Below are 14,826 nucleotides of genomic sequence, written 5' to 3' on the forward strand. Positions count from 1 at the left end.
ATGTGGTCTGGATTTCCTACAATATGGTGACTGGATTCTAAGGAAAAATGTCAAGAAGAAAAAGAATAGCCAGAGAGAAAAAAATTGTATTCTTTTTCTGATCTATCCTTGGAAGTCACCTAGCATTATTTCCACTGTACTCTATCAGTTGGACCAATCATAAGCCCATTTAGGTTCAAAGGGAGGGTCAATAGACTTCACCTCCTGATGGAGAGGAGCAAGATTCTAGAAGAACATGTGACAATGCAGTGGCTCATGCCTATAATCTCAGCCCTTTGGGAAGCCAAGGTAGGCAGAATCTCTTGAGGACAGGAATTCGAGACCAGCCTGGGCAACATAGCGAGACCCCATCTCTATAAAAATAAAAACAAAAAATTAGCTGAGCATGGTGGCATATGCCTATAGTCCTGGCTACTCAAGCAGCTGAGGTGGGAGGATTGCCTGAGCCCAGGTTCGAGGTTACAGTGAGCTATGATTACACCACTGCACTTCAGCCTGGGCAAGAGAGTGAAACCCCATCTCTGAAAAAAAAAATTTTTAATGTGGTAATGGATTCAATTGTAAGGTTATTTTTGAATACAATCTGCCACAACATTTAACATTAATTCTGGGGAAAATACAATATGTAACAGTAAGTCCTCACAACATCATTGACAACAAAACCAATTCTTTTTTCTCATTAACATTACAACAAAACGATGTTGAACGAAATGACAGTATTTGAGGCTCTGCTGTATATTTCAAGTTGAAAGGCAATATAGCATAGTGAATAAAGAGCCAGGACTCTGGAGCCAAATGCCTAGAGCTCTATTATATATTTGTGTGACACTCAACAATTTAAGCTCTCAGTGCCTCAATTTCCTCATTTATAAAATTGGAATGTTGTTAAAAAAATAGTTATTTTGAAAATAACTTTGAAGACTATCTAGCTTCCTAAATGTTAGTTAATATTATAATACTCTTCCAATTCTGATGGATTCTTCTTGCCTCCTTGGGGGATGGTGGTGGCAGCACTACCAGAAGTAGAAGATTAATAACAACAGTTCACATGATTGAGTACCTAATACCTGTCAGTTTCTATGCCAAGTAAGTTGATTCAAAAATCCAAGAGGGAGGCCCTAATATTATTCACATAAGAAAACTGTGACTTAAGTAACTTGCCCAGAGTATCACTAGCAAGTGGTAGAAACAGGCCCCTGATCAGTTTAACTAGATAGAAGGAGCCTGAGTCCCTGGAGGACTGTGTGGAGCAGAGCCCTTCTCCCAATCCTACTTTCTGGGTGACTGAAAAATGAACAATGTTGGATTACACCATTAAGGCTGGGGGCTGTTTATTACAGCAGTGACCCTGTCCTGACTGGGTTAGTACAGGGAAGATGGTAGAGATACTTTGGGAAATATCACTAATTTAAAGACTTTTCATAAAATGCAATGGTTTTCATTATTTGCATAAAACAGGGTATTTGCATAAAAGAAGATATTCTCTAGGTCAGTTGCTACCAGTCTCATTTGTCTTCTGAACTACAGGACAAATAGCCTCTGGCCAACTGGGAATAGGACTGAGCACACCGACCCGGAATCCCTGACACGGATGGGAACAGATTGCTCACAAATGAGGCCGGCTGCTCACCAGCTGCAGAGTGTCTCTTCTGGGGTTTCACTCTGGTGTAAAACCTAATGGTTCCCAGGTTGTTTGTCTGTTTTGTTTTGATGTTCTGTTTTGTACCGTTTCCTTTTAAAATTCTCTTTTGGACTGTAGTGGCCAGTGTGGCTGTGGGAAAAAGAACCACAGTTAATGGTACATATAGGTCTCTGGGCAAGTTCTCTATATAGTTAGACTGCATGTTCTGTGATGGAAGGGACCTGCCCTGTCTTGTACCTCATAGCAACTCTGGGGTCTAGCTCAATGCCTGACACCTAGTATATGCTCAAAATTTGCTGTATGCATGAAAGACTGAATGGTTGAATAAAAGCTCAAGCAAACAAAAGCCAGGTTCCATAAAGGCACTTGGGTTCTCCACGCCAGTGGCATATCTCCCTTGAGGATTCCATCAGGGAGGACCTCATATGCCTACTATAATACTGTGAATGCAGTAGTCAGTTAACAAATGTTTGCCAGTTGAGTGACTGTGCTGCACATGATCCACGGTAAGACGTAGGAAGGTATAGGATGGGGAAACTCTTGTGAGATGCTATTTTTGATCTCCAACACTATTGTAAATATGGTTGTCACAAAGCTGATCATGGTTTGAGTTACATGAATCATATCAAAGTCTGTGGGAGTCACCAGAGCCAAAGAACACAGCAGTTTTCTTGACATTTATCTCTAATAGATAGGGCTTAAATTCATTAAAGCAAACAAAATCCAGAATCATCTTTTAAAAAGATTCATCCTTGCATAAAAGCAATGTGCAACCTTTGGTCTTCCTGCAGTCACTGGGAGAGATTCAGCAAATGTGAAGAATCCTCCCATCAACACAGGCAACAGTTGGAATGTCTTTCAGGTTGGAGATTTCTTTCCTACAAATCAAATATAAAACTGCATTGTGACCTGAGAATATTCTGGTTACTAAATTTTAAAGGGATGCTGTGTCTTTATTTAAAGGCACTTATGAAAATACGTGCAACAAACCCCCTGAAGTTCACCACTGAGATAAAAAGGGCAGACTGTTTTTAGTTTGGCTGCAGTGAATTTCAATATTTATCATATAATTTTTATATCAAAATCTTAGTGAGCATTAACTTTTATGGTATCACTTCTGGAAACAATAAAAAATACTACATTTTGGAATGCTATTTCTAGTGAGATTTCCATCATGAAGCACCAGTTAAATACACGTGGATTTTGTGAAAAATAATGGCACATTCCTTTTTGAAAAGTTTCAAACACCTGGCATTGAGAAGCAAACAGTACAGCCTGGAATCAGAGATGTTAAACTTTTTCCAAGTTTCTTTATCAAGTTGCTACAGAGACTAAAAGCTCCCAAGACAAGTGTTCTTTTCTAATCCAAAGAATAAGAAACGTTTGAGAACATCTCTTTCGTAATTCCTTTGAGAACGCACAAAGACAAATTGCTAAGCTTCCATTTCAAATGTGAGGGATTTGGATTGAGTTTAAACAACAGCTTGTGCAAAATGTCATAGCTCCCATTCTCTTACGCGGAGACAGTGGGTGCTGATGTCATAGAAAGGATGACTCTGGACGTTCTGAACGTAGGAGCTGTGATGGTAGCTGACCAACTGCAAAGATATGCTGTTGGTTTGGAGAGGAAGATCAGGCACTATTTTCTGCACATTTAAAGAAACATGTAGAATGAGACAATTACTTACATAAGTCACGCTACACAATACTATTAACACCCCTTGTATCGGTCTTCAATATCCAATAAGGCCAATAAGGTTCTGCATTCAGATACTTGGGAAGTGTCTCCACTTTGGCTTAATTTCAAACATGCCTCATCCTAGAGATCTCTGTCAGATAAACCTTTAGGGCTCTCTCTTAAGTATCTGGAATTAACATGACAATTGATCAATTCACACATGTATGTGCTTTACATTAAGCTGGAAAGCCACATACATTCTTTAATGCTTGCTTCAAATGTTATGAGCACATGAAGTACCTTCTAGAGTATTTCTTCAGCTACAATCTCATATAACATCCAGCATTCTTCATCGAAGTACTACTTGCTTATCTTCTCCGAGTGGATAAAGGCTCTTTTGTAAATAGTTATAGTCTTACTACCGTGGCCCATAGTTTTAACTCGCATAACTTGTACTAACACTATGAGTTTTCCTCTTAACCCCTGTCTAACCAGGCAAGGGTTTCCCAATCCAGGGAACATAAGACGGTTAATGGATCTCAAGGAAGAAAATAAAAGAAAGTTACAGTTTGGCAGAATTTAGAGAACATTGCAAAATTCACACACTCAAAGAATAAATCTGATGCAGTGGACCTGAATGTGGAAATGGGGGGATGGGTTTTGTCCAGTGCTGTTCTATCACCTTCTGGCATCACTAACGTACATATCAATTGACTCGGGGGTGGATAAAATTCAAGAGGGCCTGGGGAACTTGGTTGGGAAAAAATTACATCTTCAGTTTCACTAACCTCAAACTGAAATTTAGTATTTCCTTCAATTAAAATGTAGGCCACAAACCACAGCACCCGTGATATTGTTGCCAAGAGAAATCACAGATATTTTCACCTCATTTTACAGTTGTTGTAGATATCCTGAAATATCTTTTATGCTCACCACTACTTCAAAATTACGGTAGTTATTATAACTGCTGTTAGTTTGTATTATTTAATAATGTGTTACTAACAAAACATGTATCACAATTTTGTAAACTTCAGTTGACATTTTTCAATGAATGAAAGTGGTTTGATTTGTAACCTTGCATACTTTATTTTATGCATGTAAAAGCATAATTCTGAGAAAAATACATAGGCTTCACCAGGCTGCCAAAGAGGTCCATGGCACCAAAAAGGTTAAGAATGCCCGAAACTATACACAAAATATTTAATAATGCAACAGCCAGGTTTCTAGAGTAACTCGTTCCTTGCCAGCATCTTTTGAAGCTGCAACAAACATGACCTTGAAATAAACATAGTCTCAATGCTGTAAATAAATGATTCTGATGAGAGTCTTTTTTTCTCTTATTTTCCCATAGGAAAAGACCTGTAGATTCTAGAGCATCTCTGCTTTCACGGCATAGGTTGTTTTCGTTTAGTGATAAACTTCATCATTGAGATTTTGCCATCAACACTGAATTATTCTCTTATATTTCATACTGCTAAAATGCAGTCTATTTTGAAAGGGCATTGAATACAATTATTATAAGACTTTAATTTAAAACATCGTAGAGACAGCACCAAGAAAATCTCTGCTACCTGGAAAAACTATAATGATAATTCCACATTTCAAGTAAAAGAAGTAAACGTCAAAGTGTACCTCATTGAAGATAGTGCTGTTAAATGACAGTGCTACTGGTCTTATCCGTGCTCAACTGAAATGTTACATATAAATTATCATTTTTCTAGGGGTGTTAAGAACATGGCCTCTGGGTTATTATAATTTTGAGATCAATTAAATGATGAGATTATGTCTCTGTAGATGTGCCTGGAATGAAAGCACATTAGACTTTTGGAAAATCCTCCATGGAGACTCTGACCAAAAATAGACATGTCAAATGCCAGCAAGTTAAATGATTATTCACTCATTGAAAGCTATTCAGAAATTATTGATATACCCACAGTTATTCACTTATTACTGTAGCTAAATTCTGTTCAAAACTTTCACCTCCAAGAGTAAAATAAATGCTATTAGAATTCTGAAACTAATAAAGAACATAAAAATTAAAACAATATATTCTTGCACTAAATTAGGGTATAATTCACACACTGTAAATATACAGTATTCATATATACAGTTCAACCAGTTTTTTCTACTACTTAAAATACTAGCTGTATTACATGTAGTGCTCTAAAATTTGCCCCTTTTTCTGTTAAACTTGTAAGATTTAGACACCTGGTTATAAATCTAGACTTCGGCTAACTTCAGTGTTACAGATATTCTTTAAATTACAAGCTCCAAAACAATTCAACCTGTATGTCATGAAAGAAAATCTGAAATTACTAAACTTGGGAAGGAAAGAAACTACAATACGAAGAAAACAATTTGTAGTATATAGTATTATAGGAATAAAGATAAAATTCTTATTAATCACAGTTATCAAATTATTCATTTAAGATCCAGAGCAAATTGTGAGTGATTACTTCTACCTGTGTTTGAGTTAAAGTAGAACGTGTATCAATGACACATTTAGTTTGAGGGCTATTGTTTTCTTCTTTAGGTAATTATGATGATTTTAAAAAGTAACAACAGCTTACATGACTCCTTAGCAAAGCCCATCTCATGCCATTCTCTCCACAGCTGAATTTTCAGGGGAGGATACTGGAAATATGCACTTTGCTCTAACAACCAAAAAGCAATTGCATGCACACATGTAAAAGGTTCCACCCCAACTTCCTTGGCATATTCCCGATTATTTCTCTCTAAACAGGAAGCTGTTGACAATTTTTCCTGGTACTTTCAGAATACCAAAGGTCTTATTTATAAGCAAAATCCCAACTTTTATTTCAGTTATGTTATTTCCCGTGGTTCCTATTGTTGCTAAATATGAATGCTGCAAACAAGATAGAAACCAATTCCAAACTATTTTAGGCTGATTCAGAATTGAGTAGCAATTGTAAAAAGAAAAGTTAGAAACACATTGCAAGGCTATGCTGGAGTTGTTAAACCCAAAACAATACTGAAGGGAGGATTCCTGGAATCCAAGAGAGAATATTTGGCTCAAGCTGCAAAATCCGTACGTCTACATAATGTTATGTTAGCAAGTGTTGAGCTTGCAAGGCGATTATATTTTAACCTACTTCACAGAACATTAATCCAAATTTAACCAAATTCCAGAGAACCTGCCTGAAATTCACAACTAGAAGCTGCTTCACATTTTCCCCTTGGTACAACAATAATTGCTCATGAATACAAACTTGTAGGAGGTAAGAGAGAGGGGAAAACCACAATGAGCTATAAAAACATCTAACTATTGTATATAAAGCAAACTAATTACCTCACTCAGAAGAAGTGCAAGATTTAATTGTCCATGCTCTGCAGCCCCTGGAAACAGCAGTAGCAGCAGCAGCAAGGTCCAGCATCCACCAGATTCTCACAAGCCTTTGACTGTGTGGACTCAGCCACAGACTCTGCCTCTAGCTGACGTCAAAGTCCCTGTCACATGGCCAGATGAAAGCCAAGAGATCATTGGTTGTCGTAGCAACCACAGACCGGCTCTGAAATTATTTCAATAGGTCATCTGTCACTGTGGTGTGTGTGTGTGTGTGAGACAGAGAGAGTATGTGTGTACACACACACCATAGAACCATCACGGACAGCTCCCCGACAACCTCAACCCCCGAAGTTGTGACTCCAGCATGCTTACAACTTTCCGCTGCAAGGCTTTGGTGTCTTTTCTCTACAGTTACTTGCAGGAAAATACATGCCACCCTGAAGTTCTCATTTGTTCCACTATCACCAGCATGAAGCATGTCTCTCTCTCTTTCTCTATAACAAAAGGAAAGAAACTGAAAAATTCTGGAGTAGTTTTCTTAGCCAATTAAACTTATGTGCAAGCAAATATATAAAAATAGAAGCTCAGGGGGAGGGGCTGGAAGAAAATGTATTTTAAAAACTATATCAGAATCTACATAGATACACTGAGACCATGCTTGTGATGGAAAGAAAAATAAAAAACAGTGGGTGATGGCTCAGAGACAGATGAGACCGTCTAATGATCCTGATACCAAGCAGGATGTAGACATCAGATAACATAAATTCAGGATTCCTGTACTGTAAAATGGATAGGCAAAAATGATGACCAAATGAGTTTCAAAACAGTATTACTTAAAATAACCGTGTGAGTAAGCTGAAAATTTTGCTTTGGGGCCATATGGGTGCCAAATCCTCCACTCTTGAGTCCTCTCATCCACACCCCTTTGCTGGGACTCAACATTGAGTCAACAGGGGCCAGGTAATGAAAGCACAGAGTCACAGAATAAAAGGGTTATCTCACATGTTTTCTAACATTAGCTTTCTTTCCTTTAGGACCGCCCTGGCTTACTTTTAACTCTGCACGCGTGCCTATTTCCCAGTTAATTCTCCTTCTTAATTAATGGGAAGCCAATTAAACAAAATCAATGAAACTCACAGGAAGGTACTCTGAAAACGACATTCAGAAAATGCATGCCCAAACAAAGGACAAGGAGTTAAAAGGCAGGGAAGAGGAGACTGCCCTCAAAACTGTAAGGACCTTTACATGCTAGGCTTATAAGGACTTCTATTCTGTTTCTTCAAAAAATAAATAAATAACTAAACAAATAAGAGTAGCTCTGGGGTGCTACAAAATATAAATGGAACCTAAGGCAGCCAGGCAGATTACATTTGTGTCACTGTAAAAGAATGAAATTTCTTTAGTAGAATCAGAAATTGCTTCTTTAATAATAAGACTAATGTTCAAGCCGCTTGGTCATAGAACCGTCCTATTCCATCCTCTTTTTCATCTTCCTTTATTTCTGTCCCAACCCCAACTAGGAGAAAAGATAGACGTTTATTTAAAAAGTTATTTTCCTGATGTGATTAGCTGTAGCACTGCAAAACTGAAATCAAACTATAAAGAACTTTCTTCCTTTAATTTCAGACTAATGACAGATGGGAATTTACCTGTTTGAATGAGGACAATGGAATTCAATGTCTACCTAAAGCCTCACTAGCAGATTTCACCAACAGCCACAATTCATAAACTAACAATTGGTTCCAATTATTGTTCTGCTTTTATGTTCAGAAATGCACATCATAGTAATGAGTAAATGGGAAGAGGCAGAAAAACATACCCTTCTAGCTTTCCTGGGACCCATGTTCTCTGAGCTGCTTAATTTACCATCTCTCTGGCTCTAATCCATGGCTGCCTAATCAACTCTTCCTCCTCTTTACGCAGCTTTAGCATTTAAGAGAGAAAAACTGCAGTGCCACATTCTGCTAAGAGGTGATGTCTTCTGAAATAAGAAGTTCTCAGTTCTAGAAAAAAAAATGCCTCAAATTCAGGACTTTAAACGGATTAATTTGAAAATTAGCAAAAAAACAACACTTTTATTTTGACTGGTCTAGCATTTTAAGACTAAGTATACTTTATGCTGCCTTGGGCTTCAGCTCATCGCTATTTAATATATTCAGTGAACTGGCTGGGCATGGTGGTTCAAGCCTGTAATCCCAGCACTTTGGGAGGCTGAGGCTGGTGGATCACAAGGTCAGGAGATCGAGATCATCCTGGCTAACATGGTGAAACCCTGTGTCTACTAAAAATACAAAAAATTAGCCAGGTGTGGTGGCACAGGCCTGTAGTCCCAGCTACTCAGGAGGCTGAGGCAGGAGGATTGCTTGAACCTGAGAGGTGGAGGCTGCAGTGAGCCACGATCATGCCACTGCACTCCAGCCTGGGCGACAGAGTGAGACTTCATCTTGAAAAAAAAAAATCCAGTGAACTGACCTTCAAAATGAAAAGTGGGTGCACGTAGTCCTTTTTCTACAACATGCTTCAACCAGAAACTGAAGAGAGAGATTAAGTAATTTGCCTACCTACTCATTTTCCTTTGCAAACTACCTAGGTTTAGAGTTTCCTCTTAGAGTGAAGGAAGCTACCAGTCTTCTGTGAGGTTGAAGGCATGATGATGATCTCTTTGGAGCTCAGATTTCTACCAATTTGGTTAATTAACCCAAATGTATTTGAACGTATCATAGGAAATACATGAGAGCTTTCTCCAATCACAGCTCACTACACTGAAGAGAATATGTGCCATTTTATTTTCTAATTGACAAGTCGTTTTTTTAAAGGTGAAAATGATTCACCAAATTTAAAAATACCCATTCAAAAATAGTTCTGCATCGTATTTTTCACTCTTTGTAAGAATGTCAAGGCTGCCTATTATTAGTTTGACCACTTTGCCAGAAATAACTGGTAAATGCCACTAAATAAGCAGTCTGACCTGGGCTCACACACCTGAACTAACAGGTGGTTTGGGTCATGCAATTCTAACCAGTCTTTTGTCAATGTTTGTAGGTAGGGATGTTGCTGTCTCCTCTGTCTTAACGTTAGTGGGCAGGCCTGGACCTACTGTTTAGAGCTACCGGGTTCAAATTTCTTCTTTTTTATGATTGGACCTTGAGCAAGTTACTTAAGTCCTCTAAGCTGCAGTGCCTACATCTTAAGGTTGTTTGGAGGATAATAAAGTTAATATATTATAAAATTCTGACACCTTGCCACAGGGTAGATGGCTCAAGTGTGTATGTCATTTCTTGTTTAACTGTCTGACTCTGATAAGCCTACAAAGATCTTCAGGGAAAGGATGAAATCTTATTCATCTGTACAACACTACAGTTAGCACACAGCCCAGAACACAGTGAGTCCTCAATCCATGTTGAATGACTCAACTATGGGGAAATAAATGTTGAAGAGTAGAAAGAAATGGTTCCTTTTTCTTCCTACTAATAGGGAAGAGAGCCTCTGTCCAACCCCCAATCTCAAAAGAAGGCAAAGAAGAAAAAAGAAAGAACAAAAATATTGAGTTATCATAAACTTTTCTAAAACTGCATGGCTCCAAGTAAATCAAACTTAACCCTACTGAATCATAAATATTTATTATGAGTACATGTAAGTTATATGTGGACGTATTTAATGGTTCTTGCTGTTGATGTTGGAAAATCTTTTACACTAACTGACATTAATTGAGTGCTTACTACATGTGGAATATTTTTCTAAGTATTATACATTTATTAAATCATTTACTATAATAACCCTATGAGGCAGGCACTATTGAAGAAACTGAAGAAACTGAAGACAGAGATTAAGTAATTTGCTTACCTACTACATAGCGGAGCCAGGATTTATACTTAAGAAGCTTAGCTCTGTAAAATTTTGGAAATAATTTACATTTGATATGTTTTTAGAAAAAATTGAATTATTTCTCATGTTTATTTTACAATGTAGGTTTGTTTTTATTTTTAAATTTTTTGTGAAAGGGAGAAGGCCAACTTATCTTTTCTTCATCTTGGAACTTGAAAGATCTTAATCTATCTTTGGCCTAAGGAGTTCTATGGCAAGAAAAGAATCTAGTCAGAAAAATTTGAATCAAGGAAAATGGGCAAAGTAAACTAGAGAAAATGTCCTGAATAAAACTATGCCTAAATTATAGTCTTTGCTGAAGCAATGTTTAGAATGCACAGGTTTGGGTGATTTGGGTCATCTGTTTCCCACTATGATGAAGTAGCACATGTTCAGTACTCTCACTGAAATAACAACAATAGCTAGATTGTTTTTTTATGGCTGGAAGACATCAAAGAGTGGCAGAGGCAGCAAAAAATTTAAGTGCCAGGGTCTCAGATAAAAGGAAAATATATTGAGTGTCTTATTCCATTTGGACTGCTATAACAAAATACCATCAACTAGGTAGCTTATAAACAACAGAAATGTATGTCTCACAGTTCTGGAGGCTGGGAAGTCCAAGATCAAGGCTCCTACAGATGTGGTCTCTGGTGAGAGCCCATTTCCTGGTTCCTGAATGGCACCTTCAAGCTGAGTCTTCACATGGTAGGATGGGCACACAGGATCAAGATAGCTATTTAGGGCCTCTTTTATAAGGAAATTTATCCCATTTACGAGGGCACTACCCTTATGATCTGATAACCTCCCAAAAGGGCCCACCTTCTAATATCATCACTTTGTGGGTTAGGGTTTCAACACAGGAATTTGGGGAAGACACAAACATTTAGTGAAGCACTGAGATATAGACTCTGCATTTCCCACTGCTTTTCTTCTGAAATTACTGGATGATTCTTAAGTGGTGTGGGGCTTTTAGCATTCTCAGAAGCTGAAGAGATAAAAATTGGAGTACAAATATTTAAAAATATTCAAGACTGGAGGGACTGAGATTGGAGAGAGAGAGAAAAAAAGGGAATCACAGAAAAGATATTCCAACAATCTGTACTGTTTTCCCCTTGAAGCATTTCCCAATTCCTAAATGGCATGAGACAAGAGGACAAGAAGTGAAGTATGAAATGCAGCAAAGAGGCTAAAACAGAATGGCAGAGTTTGGCAGTCGTGTAGTGCCAGGGAAACCAAAATTACAGTTCAGATCCTCCAAGGAGTTGGAACCTGGTAAACCTAAGTTTTCACATCTCAAAACTGAAAGGTTAAGTCCTAGAAGAAGTGAAAAACAGGAAATAGAGGAGCCCTCACAAAAGCCAGGATCCACCTTAGAATCATTACACTCCCTAACTGGATCAAGATAATTTGCCCCCTTTCTGACCACCTTCCAAAAAAAATCAACCCTCTTTAAAGGAAGATGACATTTTCCAGAACCCCTAAAATTTTTCATACGCCATTTTCAATTCAATCCAAAATCACTAAGCATGCCAGGAAATAGGTCTAACTGACCAAAATCTCTGAGGAGAAAATAGGCAATATAGGTAGACTCATAAGTTATTCATTTTCTGTAGTCATCAGAGAGGGACTTTAAAATAACTCTAATTTGTATTTTCAAGGAAAAAGATGGCAAACTGGAGAATTCTCACACAAAAATGAAATTTATAAAAAAGGAAAATATTAAAATTAAATAACTAAAAAATACAATGGAAAGTAAAAGTACAATAGATGGGTTTAAGAGCAAAGAACATACATACAAAGAAAAAACTAATGAAAGAGACAGATCAACAGACAATATCTAGACTGAAGCAAGATAAGACGAATAGAAAATACAGAAAAATGTAAGAGACATTGGAATATGATGAAAGGCTAATGTGAATTTGAAAGACGAGAGAAAAGGAACATAAAGAATAAGCAATATTTGAAGAGAATAAAGAAATTTTCAAAACTTACAAAAAGACACTGTGAAAGGAAAATATCTTGGGCCCCCAAAATCACAAAGCTAAAAGGAAAATTCAAGCTAGAAACTGCTCAGGCCAAACCTGTCTCCCATTCTATTCAAAGCCATCCCTTTGCTCACTGAGATAGATGCATTTTCTGACTGCCCCCTTTGGAAAGGCTTATCAGAAACTCAAAAGAATGCGACCATTTGTCTCTCCCCTACCTGTGACCTGGAAGCCCCTCCCTACTTCGAGTTGTCCCCGCCTTTCTGGATGGAACCAATGTACTTCTTACATATATTGATTGATGTCTCATGTCTCCCTAAAATGTATAAAATTAAGCTGTGCCCTGATATCCTTGGGCACGTGTCATCAGGACTTCCTGAGGCTGTGTCATGGGCATGCGTGACTTGGCAAAATAAACTTTCTGAATTAACTGAGACCTGTCTCAAATGTTTGGGGTTTACAACACAAAACAACAGATTTAAAAAGTTGTATATACCCCCAAAAGGATAAATAACTACAAATAAAATCACACCTAGAAACCTCATGATCAACCTGCTAAAAACTGAAGACAATGCCAAAAAGTTTAAAAACAGCAAGATAAAACACCACATTGACTTCAAAGGAGCAACAAAAGACTTTTCAACAGAAACTGTCAAATCTAGAAGATAATGGAATAATAAACTTTGAAACGACAAAAGGAAAAAGTGCAAATTTTGTATTATATATACAGAGAAAATGTTCTTTAAAAATGAATGTGGAGGCCAAGTATGGTGGCTCACGCCTGTAATCCTAGCCCTTTGGGTGGCCGAAGCGGGCAGGTCAAGAGATTGAGACCATCCTAGCCAACATGGTGAAACCCCATCTCTACTAAAAATACGAAAATTAGCTGGGTGTGGTGGTGTGCACCTGTAGTCCCAGCTAATCCAGAGGCTGAGGCAGGAGAATCACTTGAACCTGAGAGGCGCAGGTAGCAGTGAGCCGAGATCATGCCACTGCACTCCAGCCTGGCCACAGAGCAACATTGTCTCAAAAAAAAAAAAAAAAAAAGTAAGAATGTGGAGTGTCTTCTGTTCCCAGGAAGACTACAGACTGCAAAAAATAAATTAAATAAAGTAAGAAATAAGGCTTCTGAGACCCATAGGACTATAAAAAAAATCCTAATATTTATATCTTCAAAGTCCTAGAAGAAATTCAATACCCATTCATGATAAAAACTCACAGAAAAATGAGAATGAGAGGAATGTCCTTATCTTGATAAAAAGTATCTACCCAAAGTCTACAACTAATTTTATACTTAATAGTGAAAGAGTAAGTGTTTTCTTCTTAAGATTAGGAACCAGGTAAGGATGTGCACTCTCATCACTGATTCAACAACATGCCAAAAGTTCTAGCCATTTCAATAAGGTGAGGAAAAGAAATTAAAGGCATACAGGTTGGAAAGGAAGAAATAAAACTGTTTCATTTGTGGATGAAATGACTGTCTTATAGGAAACCCCAAGGAATCTGCAAAACAAACAAACAAAACTTCCAGTAACTAATAGATGAGTTTGAAAAGATCACAGGATACAAGATAAACCTGAAAACCAACTGTATTTCTCTACATCAGTAATGAACACGGAGAGACTGAATTTTAAAATACAGTGCCATTTATAATTGCTCCAAACCAGATGAAATAAGTATAAATCTAACAAAACAGGTACAGAACTTGCATTCTGAAAACTACAAAATGCCAATGGAAGAAATCAAAGGTTCAAATAAATGGAGACAGATGCCATGTTTATAGATTGAAAGATTCAACATACCAAAGATATCAACTAACCTCTAACTGATTTACAGAATTAACACAATTCTAATCAAAATCTCAGCAAGATTTGTTACAGATATATACATAATTATTCTGAAATTTATATTGAAAAAGAAAGGATCTAAAATAGCTTAAATAATTTTGAAAAAAAGGAATAAAATGGAAGACATCATTCTAGCTGATTTTTGAACATATTATATAGCTACGACTATCAAGACTGTGGGATATTGGCATGGGGACAGACATGTACATCAATGGAACAGAATGGAGAATCCAATAGCTCACCACCTAAATGTGACCAATGGATTTTTGACAAATCTACAAAGGCAATTCAATGGAAGAAGAATATTTTTTTCAACATATGGTGCTGGAACAACACCAAAATCATAATCTATAAAACAAGTAATTGATAGTATACACAAGGACCTGTTAAGAAGACGAAAAGACAAGCTACAGGCTGGAGGGGAAATATTTGCAAATCAAATATCTGACAAAGGACTCATATCTAGGATATATAAAGAACTCTCAAAACTCAACAGTAAAACA

General features: G+C 37.3%; 1 protein-coding gene across 4 annotated transcripts in view; it reads right to left on the reverse strand.

Annotated features, from left to right (window-relative positions):
- The window catches only part of NCALD (neurocalcin delta), a 439,835-nt gene that overhangs the window by 101,897 nt on the left and 323,112 nt on the right, over positions 1 to 14,826 (reverse strand). The window contains exon 1 of one of the 4 annotated variants that reach the window (XM_011983484.1): positions 6,631 to 6,986. The exons of the other annotated variants lie outside the window; for them this stretch is intronic. The gene's annotated coding sequence lies outside the window, so the exon portion shown is untranslated. Of the gene's footprint in view, positions 1 to 6,630; positions 6,987 to 14,826 lie in introns of those variants that run through there. 4 annotated transcript variants of the gene reach the window in all.

Source organism: Mandrillus leucophaeus, unplaced genomic scaffold (assembly GCF_000951045.1).
Source record: "Mandrillus leucophaeus isolate KB7577 unplaced genomic scaffold, Mleu.le_1.0 Scaffold250, whole genome shotgun sequence".
Taxonomy (NCBI): Eukaryota; Metazoa; Chordata; class Mammalia; order Primates; family Cercopithecidae; genus Mandrillus; species Mandrillus leucophaeus.